Raw genomic sequence first — 21,377 nt, 5'->3', positions numbered from 1 at the left:
CCTTCTTCCTCCGTCTGGGAACCCATTGTGATTTCCTGCATTATGAAAACCATATTCCTTTGCCCCTTAAGGAGGCAGTACATCTCCAAATGGTCTGGCGATGCCAATCACGACACAGCCTCGTCCTGCAGCCACAGCTCAGCTCTTCGCCTCGCAACCCTGCATCCTATGGTCTGTCAGCCCCTTTGGAGAGATTGTGTGCTGATGCGATTAGAAAGGACAAGGTGATTCTGCCTCCTCCTGTCGCTGCAGAATAAGAAGAAAGTGACTTGTGTCATGAAGCAGGGAAGGCCAGAATGGAGCTGCTGGGCCCTTGGCCTCTCTCACCTGAAAACACATGTAGTAAGAGTATTGCTTTGCCACTCTTCTGGCATGGGAGCTCAGAGCCCTTCCCTGTCGCCCACATGTGCCCGAAAGTGTCATCTGTTTGCTCTGGAAGTCCAGTTATTTTTCAAGGATTACCACCTCCACCAAATCTGAGTGGGAAAAAAGGCCCACAAGCCTGCCTCCTTCTTTAATTCCATGGAGCAGGCCAACATCTCATCCGTGGGCTGATGGCACTCTGCATTCTGATCGGGTGCTACATGTGCCTGTGAGCCATCTACTCTTCCTGTGAATGTGTGTGTGTGTGTGTGTGTGTGTGTTGTGATTTGTGTATATGTTTGTGTTTTGTGGGGTGTGCTTGTCTGTCTGTCTGTGTATAAGTGGGCCAAGGATGGATGCTGGATGTCTTCTTCTTCCTCAGTTGCTCTTTACCTAATTTTTAAAAACAGAGTCTGTCCCATTTTCATGTTTGCTATTGTAATTTACAAAGGAAATGCCCTGACCAAAATCAGCTTGGTGGGGGAAGAATTCATTTTTCTCACAACTCCAGGGTACGGGGCGTCATTTCAGGGAAGTCAGGGCAGCAGGCACCGAACCAGTCCATTACATCACATCAGCAGCCAAGAGCGGCGGGGGGGGGGGGGGGAGCGAGCGCTTGTGTCCCTAGATCAGCCATGTTTCTCCACACTTAGGCAGTCTGGGGTGGTCCCAAACCAGACTGGGACCTTTCAGACTGGGTCTTCCCACATCCGTCAAAGCCATCAAGACAATCCCCTACAGACAACCCACAGGCCAACCCACCCGAGACCATCCTCACGGAAACTCTCTTCACAGCTAATTCTAGGCTGAGTCATATCAACAGCTAAAGCCAACCATGGCAGTGTCTCTAAGTGAACTGGCTTTACCAGTTCACTTGGACTGGCTGGCCAGCAAGCCCCAGCGGTCCTCCTGTCTCTGCCTTCTCTAGACTAGAGTGGCAGGTGCATCCGCCACAGCTGGCTTTCACAGAGGTCCTGGGAACTGAACTCGGATGCCCATGCTCCCTTGGTCAGCACGCTACCCACTGATCTGTCTCCCCTGCTCCTGGAGGCATGCTCCACTTCAGTCTGGAATCATCCGTGCTGTTCTATGTTTCGCCTAGGGAGAACAAATTCTCAGCATCCCATCTCCAACACTAATGGCCTCGAGAATGTTCAAACCCGGCCAACTTCATTTGGGGTGTCAATGGCAAATGCTTTGCTTAGCAGCAAAACAAAGAACCAAATTGTGTGTGACCCTGCCTGGCACCTTTGAATCCGGCCATTTGTTAAGCACACTCCCCATGCATATAATTAATCCAATTTGGCTCCATGAGAAAGAAATTACTTCCCTTAATGATGCCATATTGGAATCAACCAATGCAGTATTCTCTTGTGAGCAGCCACACTGGAGACTGTCTCCTGGGGACCCTGGGAACGTCTTTTCAAAGACTCTGGGGGTGGGGAGCGGGGATGGGGGAGGCAGGCATTGAAAGATTAGCTAAGAGAAAACACCACTGGTCTCTTCCTACATTGAGGGTAGCTTGGGGTCATGAGCCTTTCTTCTTCCTCAGGCCTGGGATCCAGGTCTAGCTTCATGATATACACTCAGCCACCTGCTATAGGCTGACCAACAAAATCAACACCCAGAGGAGACTCCGTCCTACCCCTCCTGGGACAGAGTTACAGTCAGACAGCGTTTCTGGGACAGCAACTGAGCAATCAGAGAATCAAAAGCAACCTCCTTGCTTCCTTTTCTTCTTCCAGCCTGGAGACTGGAAAAGTGCATTTGGATCTTCGATGGCCCGGTCTGGCCTAGAAGGCGGCACCAAAATACTGCTTGGCTGAAAGGAAGGTGGGTCGGCAGGAAGCGGAATGGAATCCCTCAGGTTGCTTTTGCTTCGCCAGTCTTGCAGCTCCCTCCCCTGCATGTGAGAAGGGAAGAAGGGGGAAATCACTTTGCCAAGCCAGGTTTCAATTCCACTTGCTTTGCTCGGAACAGGCTTCCTGAAGTCTTATGGTGGCTGCTGTGCAGGTAAATTGGACTTCACCAGAGCTGACTGAGGCTGGGGCAGGGTGGGGTGAGCAGAGGCAAGTGTTTGAGAATTGCATTTCCATTCCACTACAAAGAAAGAGCAGGATTAAACGACGTAGGCAGCCATTCCTCTGCATTCCTCTGCATCAAGCCGCCTCTGAGGGGCTCTGCACGGCTCATGATGAAACCACATTCTTCAGCAAGGCTTTGCCAATAGGCGGCGGTAGAGTCCTGTCATCGGGGCCAGGAAAGCCAGAGAAAGGGACGGCTGTCACTCAGGATGTGAGTGAAAAGGAGGCAGTCCTCACTACCCACGCCTACCCTGTTTCTAGAAGCTTCCAAAGATACCCCAGGACCGTGGCATTCACAAGCCTCCTGGCCTGACTGACAAATCGGGTCCACTTCCACTTCTTAGGTTGGCAGTGCTGTCCCTGCCCACCCTCGACCCCTTCCTCCTCCCAGGCCAGGCTGTTGTCATGCAACATCAGCATCTCTGCGAGCTTTGTCCTGTTTGACACGGCTTCATTCTTTCCTGCCATGCCAGCAGCAGCAATGGCTTCTGAACAAGGGTGGATCTTCCATGACATCTCTCACTCATTCAGAGAGTGAAAGGCAGAAACAGAGGCGGCGGGGGGGACAGAAAAAAAGATGTAGAACCCTTGGGGAGACTGTGGAATGCTACATGCCCCCAGGACACGGGGAACCAAGGAACCAGTGGAGTGGCTTAGGTAGCGGAGCCTCTGCAGTCCAAAGTCACGATGCCATCCACTCAGTGCTTATGGCCCCGGAAGAACATTGGAGGGTTCCATGAGATGACCCCTGAGACCCATCACACACTCGGGGCACACTCAGAAAATGTCAGCTCTTGCCCTCATTAAGATCATAGGCTGAACTGGGGAGTGGGGGTGGCTCAGCAAGCAAAGTAATTGCCATGATCATGAAGACCGGAGTTCAATCCCAAGATCCTATATGAAAACAGCTCACTGTAGCAGCATGCACTTGTAACCCCAGAGCTGGGGAGGCGGAGACAGGCAGATCCCTGGGGCTCACTGGCCAACTAGTCTGCCTTAATCAGTGAGTTCCGGATACCAGTGAGAGAGAGACCCAGTCTCGAAACTGATGTGGGAGAGTCTTCTGTTTGAGATGATTTCATTGGATAATTAATAAAGAAACTGCCTGGCCCATTTGATAGACCGCCCCTTAGGTGGGTGGAGTAGACAGAACAGGAAGAGGAAGTGAGGTAGAAGGATCAGTCAGATGCTACACCTCTCCTAAGTTAGACAGACCGCTGTGCCTCTCCTCAGAGAGAGAAGCCAGACGCGATGAAGCTCCAGCCCAAGATGGACATACGCTAGAAACTTCCCGGTAAGACACCATTCATGGTGTTACACAGATTATTCGATATGGGTTAGTCAAGATGTGAGTAAGAGGCTGGAAATAATGGGCCAGGCAGTGTTTAAAAGAATACAATTTGTGAGTTGTGATTTCGGGGCATAAGCTAGCAGGTGGCCGGGAGCCGGGCAGGATGAAAAGCAGGCCAGCCCGTCAGCTCCTCACTACAGAATGGCACCCAACGTGGATAACTGAATCCACAGAAAGCTTGAGAAAACTTGGGAAAGAATATAGTAAAGCATGGCTTCTTGGTAGCAGCAATTTCTCGGGTCCTGAACATGTGTTTTTCGGTTTTCAGCCGTAGCAGGAAAAAAGCTGTGCTGTTTTAAAATGCCAGCTTTCTGGGCCATCCTGGGCCGCCTCTTTCAAGCAGGAGGTCCTGACTATGGAGCTTTTGATTGTTGTTTGACACTGTTGCAGCTTGCTTGCTGGCAGGGACCTTGAACAGCCACAGAGTTGTGGTGATAAACATGGCTACAGCCTGTACCTCAGCCACTAGGCTGGAATCGTAGAAAGCTAAGGAATGGGCTGGATCTAGCTGTCAAAGCCATGGCTTTAATCCTACTTATATTGCTTGGTAAATTAAAGACTCGTGTGGTCAGAAAAAGAGAAATATACAGTAAAGAAAGATTCAAAGACAAAGAAAACCTCTAAATGGTTTACAGTGTGTTAAAATTATATGCAGGCTAAAGGTTAAAGTTCTTAAAAAACAAACAAACAAAAAAGAGAGAGAAGTTTGTTGTGGTAGTACACACCTTTAATCCCAATACTTGGGAGGCAGAGGTAGATTGACCTCTGTGAGTTCAAGGTGTGGTAGCACACACCTTTAATCCGAATGCCTAGGAGGCAGAGACAGACAGATCTCTGTGAGTTCAAGGTGTTGTAGAGCACACCTTTAATCCCAGCACTTGGGAAGCAGAGACAGTTCTGAGAGTTCAAGGACAGCCTGGTCTACAGAGTTATTCCAGGACAGAGATATACAGAGAATGTGTCTTAGAAAGTAAAAGTAAAAATAAACGAAATAGAGGTTAAAATAAAGCTGTACAAAGATGGAAAATATACGGAGAATCTTGATACTGTATACTATTATACTCTCTTTGAATTGTTTGAATGCTGAGGAAGAAGCAATAGCTGCTAAAAGATATTTGTTTACAAATGCTGCTGAACTAATCCAAGATAGATATTTTGAAAATACCTTGACTTCAGAATTTAGATCTAAGGATATGATGCTTTGGAAAGGAGTTTCTTTTGTTTTTACAGAAAATGAGACCGTGTGGATTGCTTCTATCCCAATATGGTATGATAGACCACGGCCTCCTGAAAGGTTGCTGTGAACACCTTCAGAAAATTACTTCACCCAACTGATGACTGAGATGAACCTGGCACACAGGTTACACCATGAAAGACCTAATTAACAGCGTCCCCATTCAGCAGGAAGCAGTTTGGAGAGAAATAACTGCGCCCATTTTCCCAAATATTGTTTATAAATGTTCTTTTACATTTAAAGGGGGATATAATATGGAGATGAGTAATTTGCATTGATATGGATTTGGCTTTAGTGATTTAAATTTAAGGTCAATTTTGTTATATGTATATGTATTTCTGATACTGATTAATGTATTGTGATTGTGTAGTTCATTTAAAAATGTAATGTATATAGGTTGTTAATGGATAGTTATCAATATTAGTAAAACTTGTAGTTATGTTAGTTAGATTTTCTAGCTATATAGAGATTTATTTAAGTTACATAGGCATTCTTCATATCTTTCAAAGACTACAGAATATCGCATTTTAGATGTTTTAATAACTTAAGGCTTTTCATGACAATGAGACACATCAGCTCCTGGCAGCACCAATCTACTTCAAGAGGAAGATGGGCATCGAAGAGGATCCTTATGGAGTTTGATAGCCACTTGGGCAAGAAACTGCTCTTGCCTGGACTGTTGGCAGAAACTGGACACAAAGAACCCAACGAGAGAGGACTGCTGAACTTGCCTAAATGTGAGATGATTCTTTGGGGTTCCTAATTCAAGAAAGAGTCTGCGAGACATTCTGAAGGACACAGCAGATAGTGACTGAACTACCTTTGAAATTTCCTGATCATGGAAATGTCTGCTGGAAACTATGGGCCTGTAGGCTGAAGATGGATGCCCCAACAGTACAAAAGAACTTTGGGTGACTGTCCAGGCAGTGAGATGTCTCTGTCATTTCTAGAGTTTTGGAAGTAGCTTACTTCTTGTTCACCTAGGTAATATTGTGTCCTTCTGGAGTCTCTGATGGAGTTGAAGAATAGATAGATAGTTATAGTTGTTTTCCTTTGTTATGATAAAAGATAAAGTAGATATAAATATTGTACCTGTAATTCTTACTTGATAACTGTTTTGTTATATGTAATTTTACTATGTTAAAGTTAAAGCCTTCTTTTTATTGTTTAAACAGAAAAAGGGGAAATGATGTGGGAGAGTCTTCTGTTTGAGATGATTTCATTGGATAATTAATAAAGAAACTGCCTGGCCCATTTGATAGACCGCCCCTTAGGTGGGTGGAGTAGACAGAACAGGAAGAGGAAGTGAGGTAGAAGGATCAGTCAGATGCTACACCTCTCCTAAGTTAGACAGACCGCTGTGCCTCTCCTCAGAGAGAGAAGCCAGACGCGATGAAGCTCCAGCCCAAGATGGACATACGCTAGAAACTTCCCGGTAAGACACCATTCATGGTGTTACACAGATTATTCGATATGGGTTAGTCAAGATGTGAGTAAGAGGCTGGAAATAATGGGCCAGGCAGTGTTTAAAAGAATACAATTTGTGAGTTGTGATTTCGGGGCATAAGCTAGCTGGTGGCTGGGAGCCTGGCGGCGGGAAGCCGGCCCGCCGCTACAGAAGAAACAAGGTGGACAGCGTCTGAGGAATGACACCTGCAGCTGTCTCCTGTCACACACACACACACACACACACACACACACGATTCCATGTGATGCTCCCTCTATGCACCAGACAGGCACGTAGTGAAAGCTTAGGCAATGCCAGTTCTCTCACCCCTACCAAGATCAATCCCACTAGTGTTCCCTTCCAATAGTGTCTAGGCAAAGGCGAGAGCCCAGGCACGTTCTGAATGTATTAGAGAGCCAGCGTGTGTCCTTGAAAACACCAAGGGACAGCGCAGGATCTGAGGCAGGAAGGGAAACAGAGGTATCAACTGATAGATGTGTACTTCTCTGACAGTTGTGTACACAGTGAATCGATGTGGCCCAGACTAGAAAAATCCAGAGTCATGTATGCCCCCACCATGGGCTGATTTCAGCATGACGGGGTTGGGGTCTCTGGAGAGGGGAAAGAGGCTGGCAGCCCTACAGACCAGTAGAGATGAAAAGAGGCTCTGGCTCAGCTGGCTCGGATTTGAACCCTCATCTGCTCCCGTGACCTTGATTAAATACCCCGACCACTGATGCCTCAGTTTCCCCATCTGTACATTAAAGATAACAAGGAGTACTGCCAACCTCACAAGGGTGACATTGAAGCTTAATTTGTTAACTTGTGGGTTTGGAAGGATGTCCTCCAGGTCGCTGTCTGCAATGATCAGTGCTTGCTGTCACAGAAACAAGAGAACCGTGTAACCACCAGCCAGGTAAGAGAGCAGAAGCTGAAGGAGAGTCGGAGGTCTGGAAGAAGGGGCAGTGATGTCTGGACAGGTGACCTCAGGAAAAATAGCATAAGAGAAGGGTGAGTATCAAGGACACCCCAATAACTGAGACAAGGTACAAACTCAGGCACAAATCTGGGAACGGACTTTGAATAGACAAAGTTTGCCCTGGTGCTTTGGGCAGACATCAGGCGCCAAGATGGTTTCATTAAGTGAGAAGATTGGGCTTTTTGGATTTTCTCCCAAGTGCAGAGACTTGACAATTCGGCTTGCTCCGCCTACCGTGGTGCAGGCCAGAAGGCGAGCTCCATGCTTGTCAATCAGACTGAGGCTGTCAGTCCCCCGCATCCTTGAAGCAGAGTTTCGAGAAACTTCGAGCATTTCTTACGATAAAAGTAACACGAAGAACTCAACTACAGAGTCAGAATGATGGCATGGAATGTGTTGCTATGACAACCTAACTCCCATTATTTTCAAATCCCATGGCCAAGATCTAGCCAGCCACAGACCTGAATCGGGGCACAAAGAGGCTTTCTGCCTTTTGTTTGTGGGAGGGGGCAGAGCCATCCTAAGAGGGATCTTTGCATTTTCCTTGATAATGAAACTAAAGCAACAATTCCCGCAGGGCTTCTAGACCACGGGGCCCTGTTCTCTATCTCGGGGAGACAATGAGCTACTGTGGTAGCTGTTGCAACGTCCCTCCTCCCCCCACCCCCACCGCCGAGCATCCTTCTTCAACCCTGCTCGCTACTCTGTAGGAATTAGCTCATGAATCCTCATGATGAGGGAAGAGAACAGAAATTATTTGTTCTGGGAATCCTGCCTGGGCTACTAATCAGCCATTTGCACATATGCATACAAGTGCCTATGGAAGCCATTTCACCTTTGCGGTTTTTACTACATTTTTATTTCTTGTGTGTATGTGTGTAGGAAGAGTAGGGAGTGTGTGTGTACCGACATGTAGGCAGAGGTTGCTTTTCGTTTCCCGGCCGCCCAGACCAGAAATAATCACACAGAAACTATATTAATTAAAACACTGCTTGGCCTATTAGCTTAGTCTTCTTATTAACTAACTCTTATATCTTACGTTAACCCATTCCTATTATTTTGTATTTTACCAAGAGGCTCGTGGTTTACCAGTAAGGTTCCAGGGCATCTGTCTCCTTCAGCAGCTACATGGAGTCTCCCTGACTCTGCCTTCTTTTCTCCTTTATCTTTGCTTAAAATTCCCATCTTGCCCTATTCTGCACCGTCATAGGTCCAAGCAGCTTCTTTATTCATTAACCAATAAAAGCAACACATATCCAGAAGGGTCTCCCATAACCACCAACATGAATGTGCTAAGGTACTTGTTGGCGCTGGTTTTCTCCTGGAGATCAAACTCAAGTTCTGAGGCTTGCAGTGGGTGCCTTTACCCACTGAGCCATCTTGTCCCCGACTTTGTATTATGCACATACATTGTTTGGGAACACCCATCACAGTCTCCAAGCCCAATCCAGTGGCCCTAATGCCTGGGAAGCACAATGCATCATTAAGAGGGTAGGAATCGCATCTTCCAAATACTAAGACTATGGTATGGCACATCTGCTGGCTGCCAGAAGCCGTGCCATGGCATCTTGGCCCACTCGTGGTCTACCTTGGAAGCAGGAAGGTAAATTGTATCTATCTTCAAGAGAAACTGTGGTCATAAAGTAGATTAGAGATTTGTTCAAAGACATAAAGAAATTTGGGGCCTTAAAATAAACACTCATTAAATGCTCACCGTGTGGCAGTTGCTAGGTCAAAAGACATAGTTGCTGGCTAAAGAAGATTGTAAATTTCGTTCACCTGCACTGCAATGTGGCCTGTTCCCCCTCAGACTTGCTAAACTTACAGAGTCATTTTGTTTTAGCACCCGTTCTTAAATCCTTAGTAACTTGTGGAGTCTTAATGCTTTAGTCTGGACATAAACTTCCATCTGTCCAAGGGAAGCCATAATAACTCAAGGAAAATTAGTTGACTGGGCTGTTTATGTGTGTGTTATTCTTATTTTCTCTCTTTCCCATTCCAAGGCAGACCTCTGGAAACTATATACAGGAACATTGTGTGTGTGTGTGTGTGTGTGTGTGTGTGCACATGAACATGTGTATGAACGCATGTAGGGGCCTGAGGACAGCCTCAGATGCTGACTGCCTTGTGTCTTTAAGATGGGGTCTCTCATTGGCCTGAAACTTATCTAACAGGTTAAGGCTTGTCAGCCAGAAGAATCCTCCTGCATCTACCTCTCCAGCACCACCCTGGATGCGCTTCCAGGGGACCTGAGTTCAGATCCTTACCAGCCACACCAGATATCTCACAACTACCTATAACTCCAGCTCCAGGCTATCCAACACCTTCTTCTAGCCTCTGTGGATTGCTGCATGCATGTGCACATACCCACCACCTCCCACCCCCATGCACACACACACACAAATAGAAATAAATATTTTTAACAAGCTTGCACTATTACACCTCGTTTTCTTTACATGGGTTCTGGGGATCAAACTTGGGTGCTCGTGCTTTCAAAGCAAGCACTTGACCACCCAAGCATCCCTCCCCAGCTCAGGTGCTAACTTTTAAACAGGACATTTTGATATCAGAATGAAAGTCTTTATTAAGCATCAAAGGGCTCTCTCCCTGTATCAGCAGCAAAAATGCGAAATCTGGTTTGGTCTGAAATTCCTGTAAAAATCCAAAAAGATAAAGAAGGGTGTTGGTCATGCTTCAGTCCCAAGCCAGCTATGGCTGGTGGTGGGTGAGTTAGGTTAGTTGAGGTGGGACATCCTGCCCGCATCACCACAGTCCCAACACAGGTAGATATAGGAGGTGCTTTGTTGATAACCAGCCGCTGGCTGCCTGCACCAGGTGCTGGGTGAACAACAGAACAAATCTGAGCTCCTGAACGGTTTGGGCTTCTTTTCCTCTCGTTGTAATAAAAATACATCCCCAAAAGCCGCTTACGATGGAAAAGATTGATCCTGGTTCATGGCTCAAGGGTACAGCAGGAGCTTGAGCTGCTGTCCATACCACATGCACAATCAGGAAGCAGAGAGGGATAAATGCCTGCTGCCGCTCAGTGCCCTTTCTCCACTTAGACTCTTCAGGGTCCCAGCCAAGGAATGTTGCTGCCCCCAGTGGGCATCTCTTCCCACCTCAACCTAACCAAGGTGATCTTCCTCAGGCATGTCCTTGTCCCAGGTGAGTCTAGGTTCTGTCAAGTCGACAATTTACCCATCACAAAGACCACAAGACTATAAGCAGGGGACCTTAGGCTACAACATAAGCAGGTTTCTCTCCCTCTCTCCCTCCCTCCCTCCCTCCCTCTCTCTCTCTCTCTCTCTCTCTCACACACACACACACACACACACTATGCAAAGTTCCAAGCCAGGAAATGTGTATAAATCTGTTTCCATCCACTAACCTCCCATCAGCTTTACTTCTCTCTAGAATTAAGAAACAAATGTGTTGGAGCTGAGACAGAGATCACCTGCATCTGGTTTGCCAGACACACACACCCACCATTGCCATAAACAATTATATCCTAAAGCACGAAGAGAGAGGATTGTGTGCTCACAATCTGTGGGGAATAAGGAGAGAGCTATCCCAGCAAGACTAGTCAGGCTCCCATAGAAATTGGCAGCCTCTGCACCCCTCTGGTGAGCAGCATATACCAGCAACATCTCATTGGAAGGAACTGATTTTCCCACCATCACACCAAAGATGGAGAATTGAGAAGCAAAGGTTTCCTTCTTGCTGGAGGCCAGATTAACCCATTGGCAAGCCTGGGTCTCTTCTGCTGCTAGCCCTTTGCAGTTGCAGATGCCGCTGAACAAAATGGACAGAGGCGTCACACACCGATATAGTAACAGTCACTCTTGTCTTCCCAATATTTTGGCTACATTTTTTTTATTTCAAAAATCCAAACAGCTATAATTATAAGTTAACTGTCTGACAAGACAGCTGACTGTGGCCTGTGAAAAGCAATTATTTTGACATTGATTATTTTCTACATGGGAACAGAGTAGTGTAATTGCAGTTTGCTAAAAAGTGATCGCCACCTTCCAGGATGTGCTCCTGATTTGGCTGGAGTTAATTAATGAATGTTGAGGGGGGAGGGGAAGGTGAAGCTGGCACATCATTTAACATACAAATTAATTGACATGAAATAAATTAATACGTTTAATTTAAATGTTATTAATCTACCAAACAGCGAGGAACAGGCAAGGGGCTTCCGGAGCCACGCCATTAGCATCAGCTACAGGGATGTCACCCAGTTACCATGGCAACTGACTCATTAGGCTTCCTGGGGAAGCCAGCACATAGCATGGGGCAGAGGAGCAGTGGGCAGAAGATTCCAGACATCAGATAGAAAATCAGAAATATCAACTAGGAGCAAGCAGTGCTTTGAGGATAGGAATTGGAAGAAGCTGTTTATCTATATGTGTCCTGGGCTCCAGCCTACAGCCGAGAGAGAGAGAGAGAGAGAGAGAGAGAGAGAGAGAGAGAGAGAGAGAGAGAGAGAGAGAGAGAGAGAGAGAGAAAACCAACTTTTTTTCAGATGTGCATTAGCATGAGGAGAAGCAGCTCATCATACAATATCAAGATAGTTTGGGAGGAATAAGGAGATAGGTTGCTCAATAAGGTGCTTTTCTTGGCAGTCACTAGGACCTGAATTCAAGTCCCTAGCATCCATGCAAAGAGCCAGGTGTAGCAGTGAACGTCTATACTCACAGCTCTGGGGGGGGGGGGGGGGACATGGTGGCTTCCTGGAGCCCATTGGCCATCCAGCCTGGCTGAATTGGTGAGCTCCAGTGAGAGACCCTGTCTCTAAAAATCATGTGGAGGGGTTGGAGACGAAGCTCAGTAGGTAAAACCAGCACCCATGCAACCGTGCCCACCTGAGCTAGGTCCCCAGATTCCCACCTTAAAATCCATCTGGAGTGAGGGGTGTGCATCTGTTATCCCAGCATGCCCAAGAAGAGGGAAGGCAGAACCAACCAGAAACCGCAGAGCAGTGGTTCTCAACCTGTGGGTCACAACCCTTCTGGGGCCACCTAAGACCACTGGAAAATACAGATATTTACATTATGATTCATAACAGTAGCAAAATTACAGTTATGAGGTAGCAATGAAATACTTTTCTGATGGGGTGTCTCCACAAGATGAGGAGCTGTGATAAAGGATCACATCCTTGGAACCACTGCCTCAGAGGCAGCCAACCCTGAGTAGGGTATGGAAACACAATCAGAGAGACAAGAGAGACCCTGTCAGCATGAGGCAGAATGAGAGAGCTGACCCTAAAGGTTGTCCTCTGGCGCCTACTCACATGCCACGGTGTTGGTGTGCACATGGTCCCTCATACTCTCTCTGTTTCTAACACATATATGCAAAATGAATGATTGAACAAAAGCAGGAAGATTCCCAACATCAACCTCTGACTTTCACAAGCAGGTGCATGCGCACGCTCTCACACACACACACACACACACACACACATACACACTGTTCATATCCCCAAATGACCATCTGATTATAGATTCTGTTCCTTGCACATCTGTCCCTCCCCTCTGGAGCACACTTCCCTCCCAGCCTGCTTCAGGTCTCGGCTTGGACATCACCTCCCACACCTTGGCTCCCATCGAGGGTCTCTGCAGCACCTATATGTCCTATCAGAGCAACCATGCTTACAGTGCCCTTGTGAACCTCTGGCTTCCCCAGACCAGGCTAGGTTCATTCCCTGCACCAGCAGTCTGGATACCTCTGCAGGCTTGTGAGGAATGATCTAGTACAGGTAGATGGGAAACTTCAGTCAATAAGATTACCCAGGAGGGAACCTGCAACCAATAACGTTTCCCAGGAGTGCCATCTACACAGGGAAGGCTATGATTTGCTGTTCTAGCCCTGCATCCTGAGAACAAGGTGTGGTGTTTTTATCATGGCAACAGAAAAGTAGTTAATACACTTTCTTATACAGCCTGAGACTGCCTGCCCAGGCAGCAGTGTCTCCCATAGTGAGCTGGACTCTCCTCTATCAACTGGCAATCAAGACAATCCCACACAGATATGCCCACAGGTTAATCTGACGCAGATAATTTCTCAACGTAGATTTCCTCTCCAATGACTCTAGGCTCGGTCAAATTGACAAAGCTTTCAAGGACACTGCTCAAAAGTCACCAAGGAAGTCCAAGCTGATTACGTCACAGCTGGTATCACCACAAGCCTATGTGTCCTGCCTATAAAATCTAGACAGCTGTATCGTTACACCAGATGTTAACTGTTGGTTACACTGTTCAAGCCATTTAAAAGCTCATGCCACAGTGTCACAGTGTAGGGAAGAAGCAAAGAAGAGAATCATGTTTGTATCACCAGCTAGGCTAGCCCAAGGCCTTGGGTCTTGAAACACACACACATGTACACACACACACACACACACACACACACACACACACACACGCACACGCACACACACAATGTATTTTGGAAATATGGCATCATTGGACATGTGAAATCCACAGGGTTTGTTTTGTGCTTTCTGTAAGTGAAAGGCCCTTGCTAATGTTGTCGTATGGGGGGCTTTTTCTGTGTATCGGGCCAGTCTTCTGAATACTGAAGATTGCTATTGTTCATTGTGTCCTCCCAGTCTTCACAGGACTGCAGCCCGAGGCTCACATTTATACAAAGCTTACAGTGAATTTGCAAAGGTGACGCCATCAAAAAAGATTTTTAAACCTCCCAGATCAGATACAAATGAACTGGGGAAGAAAGAAAAGTCAATTTTTGTCACAGAGAAAGAACAAGCCGGTAAGAGCATGTCATGCGCACAATACTACAGCTGTCCCAGCGAAGCCGACCCTCGGACTTCACCAACTCCCACCCTCACTCAACGAGATACAAAATCAATTCTCCCTGTGTTTACAGGTGCCGTGGTGACATCGAGGCTCATCCAACATTGCACCCGAGAAACCTTTATCAAAAAAGAAAGGAAGAAAACCACGTTTATTCGCAACCCATTTCCTCCAGAGAATATCGACCCCAGAGAAAACCATTTCCAGTGTGCATCTCATGAGTGCAAATACTTTCCGAATTTCTGTTTGGGGTGCGGCGCTGGAGTGGATTGGCTTTTCCTGTGGGACTGGGAAGAGCATCGCCTACCACGCTTGAGAGGTAATGAGACGCTGACCGCTGCCAGCACCTGTCTCGGCTTCTCCGGAGAGATCATTGCTCCTTGAAAATTCACCTTCCAGAATTTTGAAATGACGCTCTGACATTTTCTGATCTTGCAGTTTTAAGGCAATGGTTCTACACACACACACACACACACACACACACACACACACACACACAGAGAGTCAACCTCAGGAAACTCGAGAAGATCCAAACCAGTACCCTTGCCCACTCCCATGAGCCTGGCTTCGGAGGTTTTCACGCTGTCAAGGAGAGTTTGATGCACTCTGGTTTAGTCACTTTTCTTATAGCTATGACAAAATATGCCAAAGAAGAACTTACAGGAAGGAGGCTTTGCTGGGGCTTACAGTTTGAGGAGGCAGTCTCTCAAGCCCGTGGGAATAGCTCGTGCCTTTGGCAGCACCATCCTGAGGCTGCTTCCTTATATATGAGCTGATCAGGAAGCAGAAACAATACCAGATGTGGGACTGGGATATAAGCCTTAACGCCCTCCCCTGAGCAATCCACCTCTTCCAACTATGCCTCACTTCCCACAGGTTTCATGACCTCACAAAACAGGACTCCCCAACTGGAGCCAAACATAGAATCCTCAAGGGTGCATTTCATCTTCAAACTGTAACATTCTGCCACTGGCTCACAATGGCTTTTGGTGCAAGCAGTCCAACACTGTTCCTAATGCTGACAGCCTTCCTGAGACTCGGTGTAACATCCACACCAAGTGCCAAACTCTCACCACCACCGGAAGACCAGGTATTTAAACAAACCATAACACAAATCTTAGTCAAGAATTTCTGCTTTAAGTCTGTGAGCCACCAAGCTCCTCAAAGGTCCATATGTACAAGAGATGCTTGGAAGTTGATTTCAAAGAAGATACGGATCCCATAAGCCTAGGTAAAACCAGAGTCAATGTTCATAACCTGGAGGAACTAGCCCAACTCTGAAGGGCAAAGCCTTGCACAGGCTTGACAGTTCAGTGAGATATTTGGCACGGCTGGAGTTTAGAGTTGCCATCATTTGCGAGGAGGTGTGGCCTATGGCATCCCGTGAGCAGATGTCAGGGATACTGCTAAACATTCCACAGCACACAGAATGGCCCCATGGGAGCATCTCAACAAAGCCCGAAACCCCATCAGAGTTGAAACTGAGAAGGTACTCTAGGACCCTCACAGAGCCTCACAGGGGAAAGCAAAGACGGGCATCCTGTCTCACCAAAGGAGCTTGAATGGTAAAGTCACCACATCGCCAAGACAGAAAAAAATGCAAAATTACCATCTGCCTCTCAGAGCAGTGGCCACCTGAGGAGTCTTGATTTGCATCATGCTATTTCGAGTAACCCAGGCAGCTGACCTTCAGGCACGCACAGGAAAGGGACGAAAGCTGGGGACATTAGCGTGCTTCCAAACAGCCTGCTGTTTCCAGAATTTTAAATGACAGTCTGAAATTTTTCTCTTCCTATTCGGAGATTACAAAATTATGGAGACCCACAGGGAGAACTACTCGGCTGGAAATCAGGTGTCAAATCTCCCCGGTGCCCCAATTAATTAAAGCTAAAATCTAAAGAGAGACAGGCACACAAGCGTATCGTAACTTGCGTGGATTATCAGGCAGGGAGCTAGGCCTTCGCTGCCTACCCAACACAGCAACTTCAAGTTCTTTTGTTTAGTTACACAGAACCATCTGCTGGTCTCCTTAACATGTTTAGCTTTAATATGCCACTGGGCTGGGTTATTTAATAGTTTTTATGGAGAAATGGGGCTTCCTGGTCATCCTGTCTGAGACTAGAAATGGGCTTGTCCTACAGATCTGGGGGGACTGGGTTACACAGAGATGGGTTGAAGACAAGTGACCATCTAGTCTGAGACATTTCTAGAAGAGATAGGGAGCTTCTACCTGAGCTGAATATGTCATAGGATGAGGAATAAATAGGTGTCCATAACTTTGGGACCTGACATTCTTTGACCTTAGTAGGACCTTAGGGGATAATCATGGACTTTTCCCTCTGAAACTATGAGCTCCAAGAAACCCTTCCTCCTCTAAGTCACTTTGGTCATGGTGACCTTGTACATCCAACACATGCCAAGCCTGCTACACTCAAGTCTCAGGTCTCGCCAGCATTCCCTGCCTTTTGAAAAGGACGGTGATTCCTCACATGCGGTACCAACAGGCCCCGGAATGTAGCTTGCACACAGCTCACAACTTACTCATAACTCATGGCTAGTCATAGGGCATGGTAGTTACTGTTCTTTTTTTATTACTTTATTAATACTAGGAATCAAAATTTCCACTTCCTCCCCTCCACCCGCTTCCCTCCTGCTCCCCCACTTACCCTTCTTTCCTCCTCCTCCAATCCTAAGAGAGGGGGAGAGAGAAAGGAGAGGGTTTGGGAGAGTTTGGGGGAGTGGGATGGTTGAGATGGAGGAAGGACAGATATGGGAGCAGGGAAGAAGATATCTTAATTAAGGGAGGTATTGTGGGGTTGACAAGAGGCTGGACTCTGGAAGGGGGTCCCAGATGTCCACAGGGATGTCCCCAGATAGGACCCTGGGCAGTGGAGGAGAGGGTGCCTGAACTGGCCTTGTCCCATAGTCAGACTGATGACTATCTTGAATATCACCATAGAACCTTTGTCCGGTGGTAGTTACTGTTCTTAAGCTGTGACCAAATCCTCACAGGAGCAACTTACGGGAGAAGAGACTTGTGTTCTCGTGTGAGGGGCATTCCAGCTGATGATGGCGGGAAAAGGCATGACTGGGAGAGTGGCTCAGCCCATGGCAGTGGCGGAAGGTACCAGAAGTCTTCATATGGCAACCGACCAGGAAGCAGAACACTTAGACTGGACCCAGATGCAAGAACAGACATTGAAGCGCTAGCCCCAGTGACCTGTTCCCACCAGCCAAGCCCCGCCCCCTGAAGGCTCCAAACCCTCTCTGCATCGCATGACCAGCCTGGGAACAGGTGCTCAAACACAGGGACCTATGTGCAACATTTCAGATTCGAACCATGACAGCAGGTATTGGAATTGAGTCCATGTGATCATGTGTAGCTCTCCAAATGGACAGTGGACAATGCCTAGCAAAAGCCTGAGCTTTGCCCAAATTGTGCCAAGCCTAGAGATTACCTGAACGGGAAAACATTCTACAAATACTTGGCAGTAGCAACTATGTCAGCAAAAGAGAAGGGAGCTACTGGAGCGGAGAAAGGCAGAATCAGACCCTAAATTCTAATGACCCAGGGGGAGCTGGGCAATGCCTTCCTCTAAACTCAAACAATACCGTTTAACACATTTATTTTCCTCCTGAGGCATACCCAGCTCTCAGGCAGTTTGGTCCAGGTGAGTTAACCACAGTCCCCTTGAACTTAACAATGAGTTTATGAGCCAAAGGGATCAATCAGTACACTCTGCTACCCTAGGTTTGAGATGATGCAGTCATAGACCCATTATCCCCGCATATCAGCAAGCCTTAAATCTAGGAGTTGCTGGAAGCCTTCTTTCTCCTGGAGTTGTGCTGGATAGAATGTCAGAAGCCTGGAGCTACCTGCGGCCTTCACTGTGGAGAACTTGCCCAATGGTGGACTTGCCATGGCGAAAGAGAAACTGAGTCCTGGAGACATCATTGAGCTCCCCCAAAACAGTCATGCCTGATACCTGATTTGCTCCCCCAAAACAGTCATGCCTGACACCTGATTTGCTTCTTCAAAGACATCTACATATATAAGCCAGTACCTCACTTATTAAACAGGTTGAGTTATGCTTACAACCCATGGATTCATGAGTACTGTGCTCTCAGCAATATTCACTGGGGTGTCCCTACAGGACCCCCCAAATGATGCAAATTCAACTCAGTTTCTTTTCAGTGGCCACAGGTTAGCCAGTCACATCTCTGAGCTATATCCAAAGGAACCAGGGTGACACAGACACACAAGCCTGCACCAAGTACCAAGTGCACCAGCACTTAACACTCAGGGAACAACTACTCTCAACTAACACATGAAATCGCTAAGTATAATGGCTTGCCACAATTTCTGTGCTTGGCCATGAAGTCAGTCTACACCACAGTTAATGATGTCAGATCAGATCATTAAAAAAATTTAAATCTATTCTTTTATCTAGGAATGGGGTGACAACTCAGCACAAGGACATAAACCACTCTTGCAAAGAACCTGAGTTCAGTTCCCAGCACCCACAACCTCCTGCAAATCCAGCTCTAAGGAATCTCTAAGGAATCTGGTGCCCTCTTCTGGCCTCTGTGGGCACTGCAGTCACATGAACAAACCCACATGCAGAGTCACACATACATATATAACTTAAATCTTAAACGATATCAGTCTACTCTAGCCACTGGAGTTTTCTTTTGCTGATACAGTGTATCCCTTGGGTAGGCGAAACAAAGCCTTCAGAAGCACACTATCTCTATAAGATGTTATCTTGTATTCTGGGGAAAAAAAGCAGGGAGCCCTTAGAGGACACAATTCCCATTAAACCAACACACCACGGACATGGCAGCTAACAAATATTTGGAGGATGTGGTATTTTTTTCAAGGATCCAATATAAATTTTGAAATCATGTTAAATTATACAAAGAATTTCTAACCAGTAAGTTTGAAAACATGAATTAAGTTTCTTCTGACCTTTAGTTAGCCAGTACTAATTAATTCTACATAAGAAAGAACCTGGGAAGACTCAAATGCCACACATGTGCAAACTGCCAGGACGCTCACATTTAGCTGGTATTGTTAGCTCTACAATGTCTCCCCAAAGGGCTAAGGTCAAGTTTGCATTTAGAGATTAATAATCACTCTCGGGGCATATGCGCCTCTGTTTTGAATGTCAGTAAATGGCGCAGAAGGCAAACTTTCCTCCTTCCATCCCGATGTCCGTTCCGGCAGCTGGTGAGGCAGCGGTGGTGAAGAAGAGCACTTGCTGCTTTTGCCGATGACCTGAGTTAGGTTCTGAACCCACACCGGGTGGCCCAACCACCTGTAACTGCAGTTCCAGGGGACCTGACGCCCTCTTCTGCCCTGCATGGGTGCATGTGTGTTAGACACACACAGAGAGACAGACAGACACACACACACACACACACAAATGAATAAATAAATAAATTTTTAAAAATTTTTAAGTTTTTTTGAACTCTGAAAACAACTTGGAGAAGCTGACCTGCCTACACTGAAGCAGGGTTCCTCTATTCCCCTCTAATACAGACTAGGCATGCCAGAAGCCTGTGTTAAAGACATTTGAAGTAAGAGGGTGTGTGTGTGTGTGTGAGAGAGAGAGAGAGAGAGAGAGAGAGAAAGAGAGAGAAACAGACACACACACGCACACACACACGCACACACACACACACACACACACAGAGAGAGAGAGAGAGAGAGAGAGAGAGAGAGAGAGAGAGAGAGAGAGAGAGAGAGAGAGAGAGAGAGAGAGAGAGAATGAATAGGGGAAGAGGAAGAACATCTGCCCTAGTCCCTCCTATGGGTAGAATTCCGTTCCTTCTAGAATCATCTGGCAACAGTGCTCAAAATGAAATCTGTCTGGTTTGAAAACCTTTAAGGAAAACTGTCCATAAGGCATTCATCTGCATGAGGCTTTGAGCCCCCCCCAATTCCACAGTTAGTCTAAAAACAGTCTATTTTTGGTATTTTTAAAAAAATAATGCTTCAAGCGTACGTGTCAAGATAGACATTAATCAGACTTGCTTAGTTTTATTTAAAGAAATTTAATTATCTTTGTTTTATTTGTTTTACTTTGTTGGTATTTGGGTTAATCAGGTAAGATCTAGCGGCATGTAAGAAAATGTATGTTTCTTAATGACTAGAAGAAAAGGTGAACACACTTCCTAAGAAAACGAGGGTAAGTGCTAGGGAGATGGAAAGGTCAACAAAGCACTCACCTCTCAGGTATGAGGTCTTGAGTCTGGTACCCAGACCCAGGCTTGGGCACACAATTTTTTTTATCCTAGCTACCATGATATAGGAGATGAAACCCTGAGGTTTGCTGACCAGCCAGTCAGGTTTACTCAGTAAGTCCCAGGCCAATGAGAGATCCTGTCTCTAAAACCACAATGGGGCTGGAGAGATGGCGAAGCCGTTACGAGCTTTTGCTGCCCCTGTAGAGGACCCAGGTTCAGATCCCAGCATCCACAGAGCAAACCCACAGCTGTCTTTAACTCCAGTTCCAGGGGAGCTAATGCCCTCTTCTGGCCTCCGGGAGCACTGCACGCACATGGTGCACTTCCTACATGCAGACAGAATACTCATACGCATAAAATATAAAATAGAAACTACTAAATCTTCAAAACATAAAATGGACTGTGTTCAAGGAACCGCACCAATTGTCAACCTGGAGCCTCCGTGCCAACACTCATGTGCATATGCACCTACACACGCATGCTCATTCATACACAAGTGCACACACACACACACACACACACACACCATTTTTTAAAAGCTAATGTTAGCCAGAGATAAGATCTAATTAAACTGTGCCTCTGTTTCCTCATCTGTCCATTGAGGATAACAACACAATCACTGGGATGCTCCTAAGACTGAGTTAATTCACACAATGACTTTCAGCCCAGGGCTGCACTGGGCTCTCTACAAACATCGGCTGATTATTATAAAGGTCATTTTCCTGGTTACCGCCCGGAATCCAGGTGACCAGAGCTTAGCAACAGCAGGTGGCTTCTGAACAGTCTTGGGAAATGTGCCCAGCACTAATGTCCCCAGGCCTGACAGCTCTGGCGGATGATAAATCCTGTTTTGTT

The sequence above is a fragment of the Arvicola amphibius genome, chromosome 6 (genome assembly GCF_903992535.2).
Source record: "Arvicola amphibius chromosome 6, mArvAmp1.2, whole genome shotgun sequence".
Classification (NCBI taxonomy): domain Eukaryota; kingdom Metazoa; phylum Chordata; class Mammalia; order Rodentia; family Cricetidae; genus Arvicola; species Arvicola amphibius.
The sequence above is the reverse complement of the archived record's forward strand: the minus strand, read 5'-3'. Positions refer to the sequence as shown.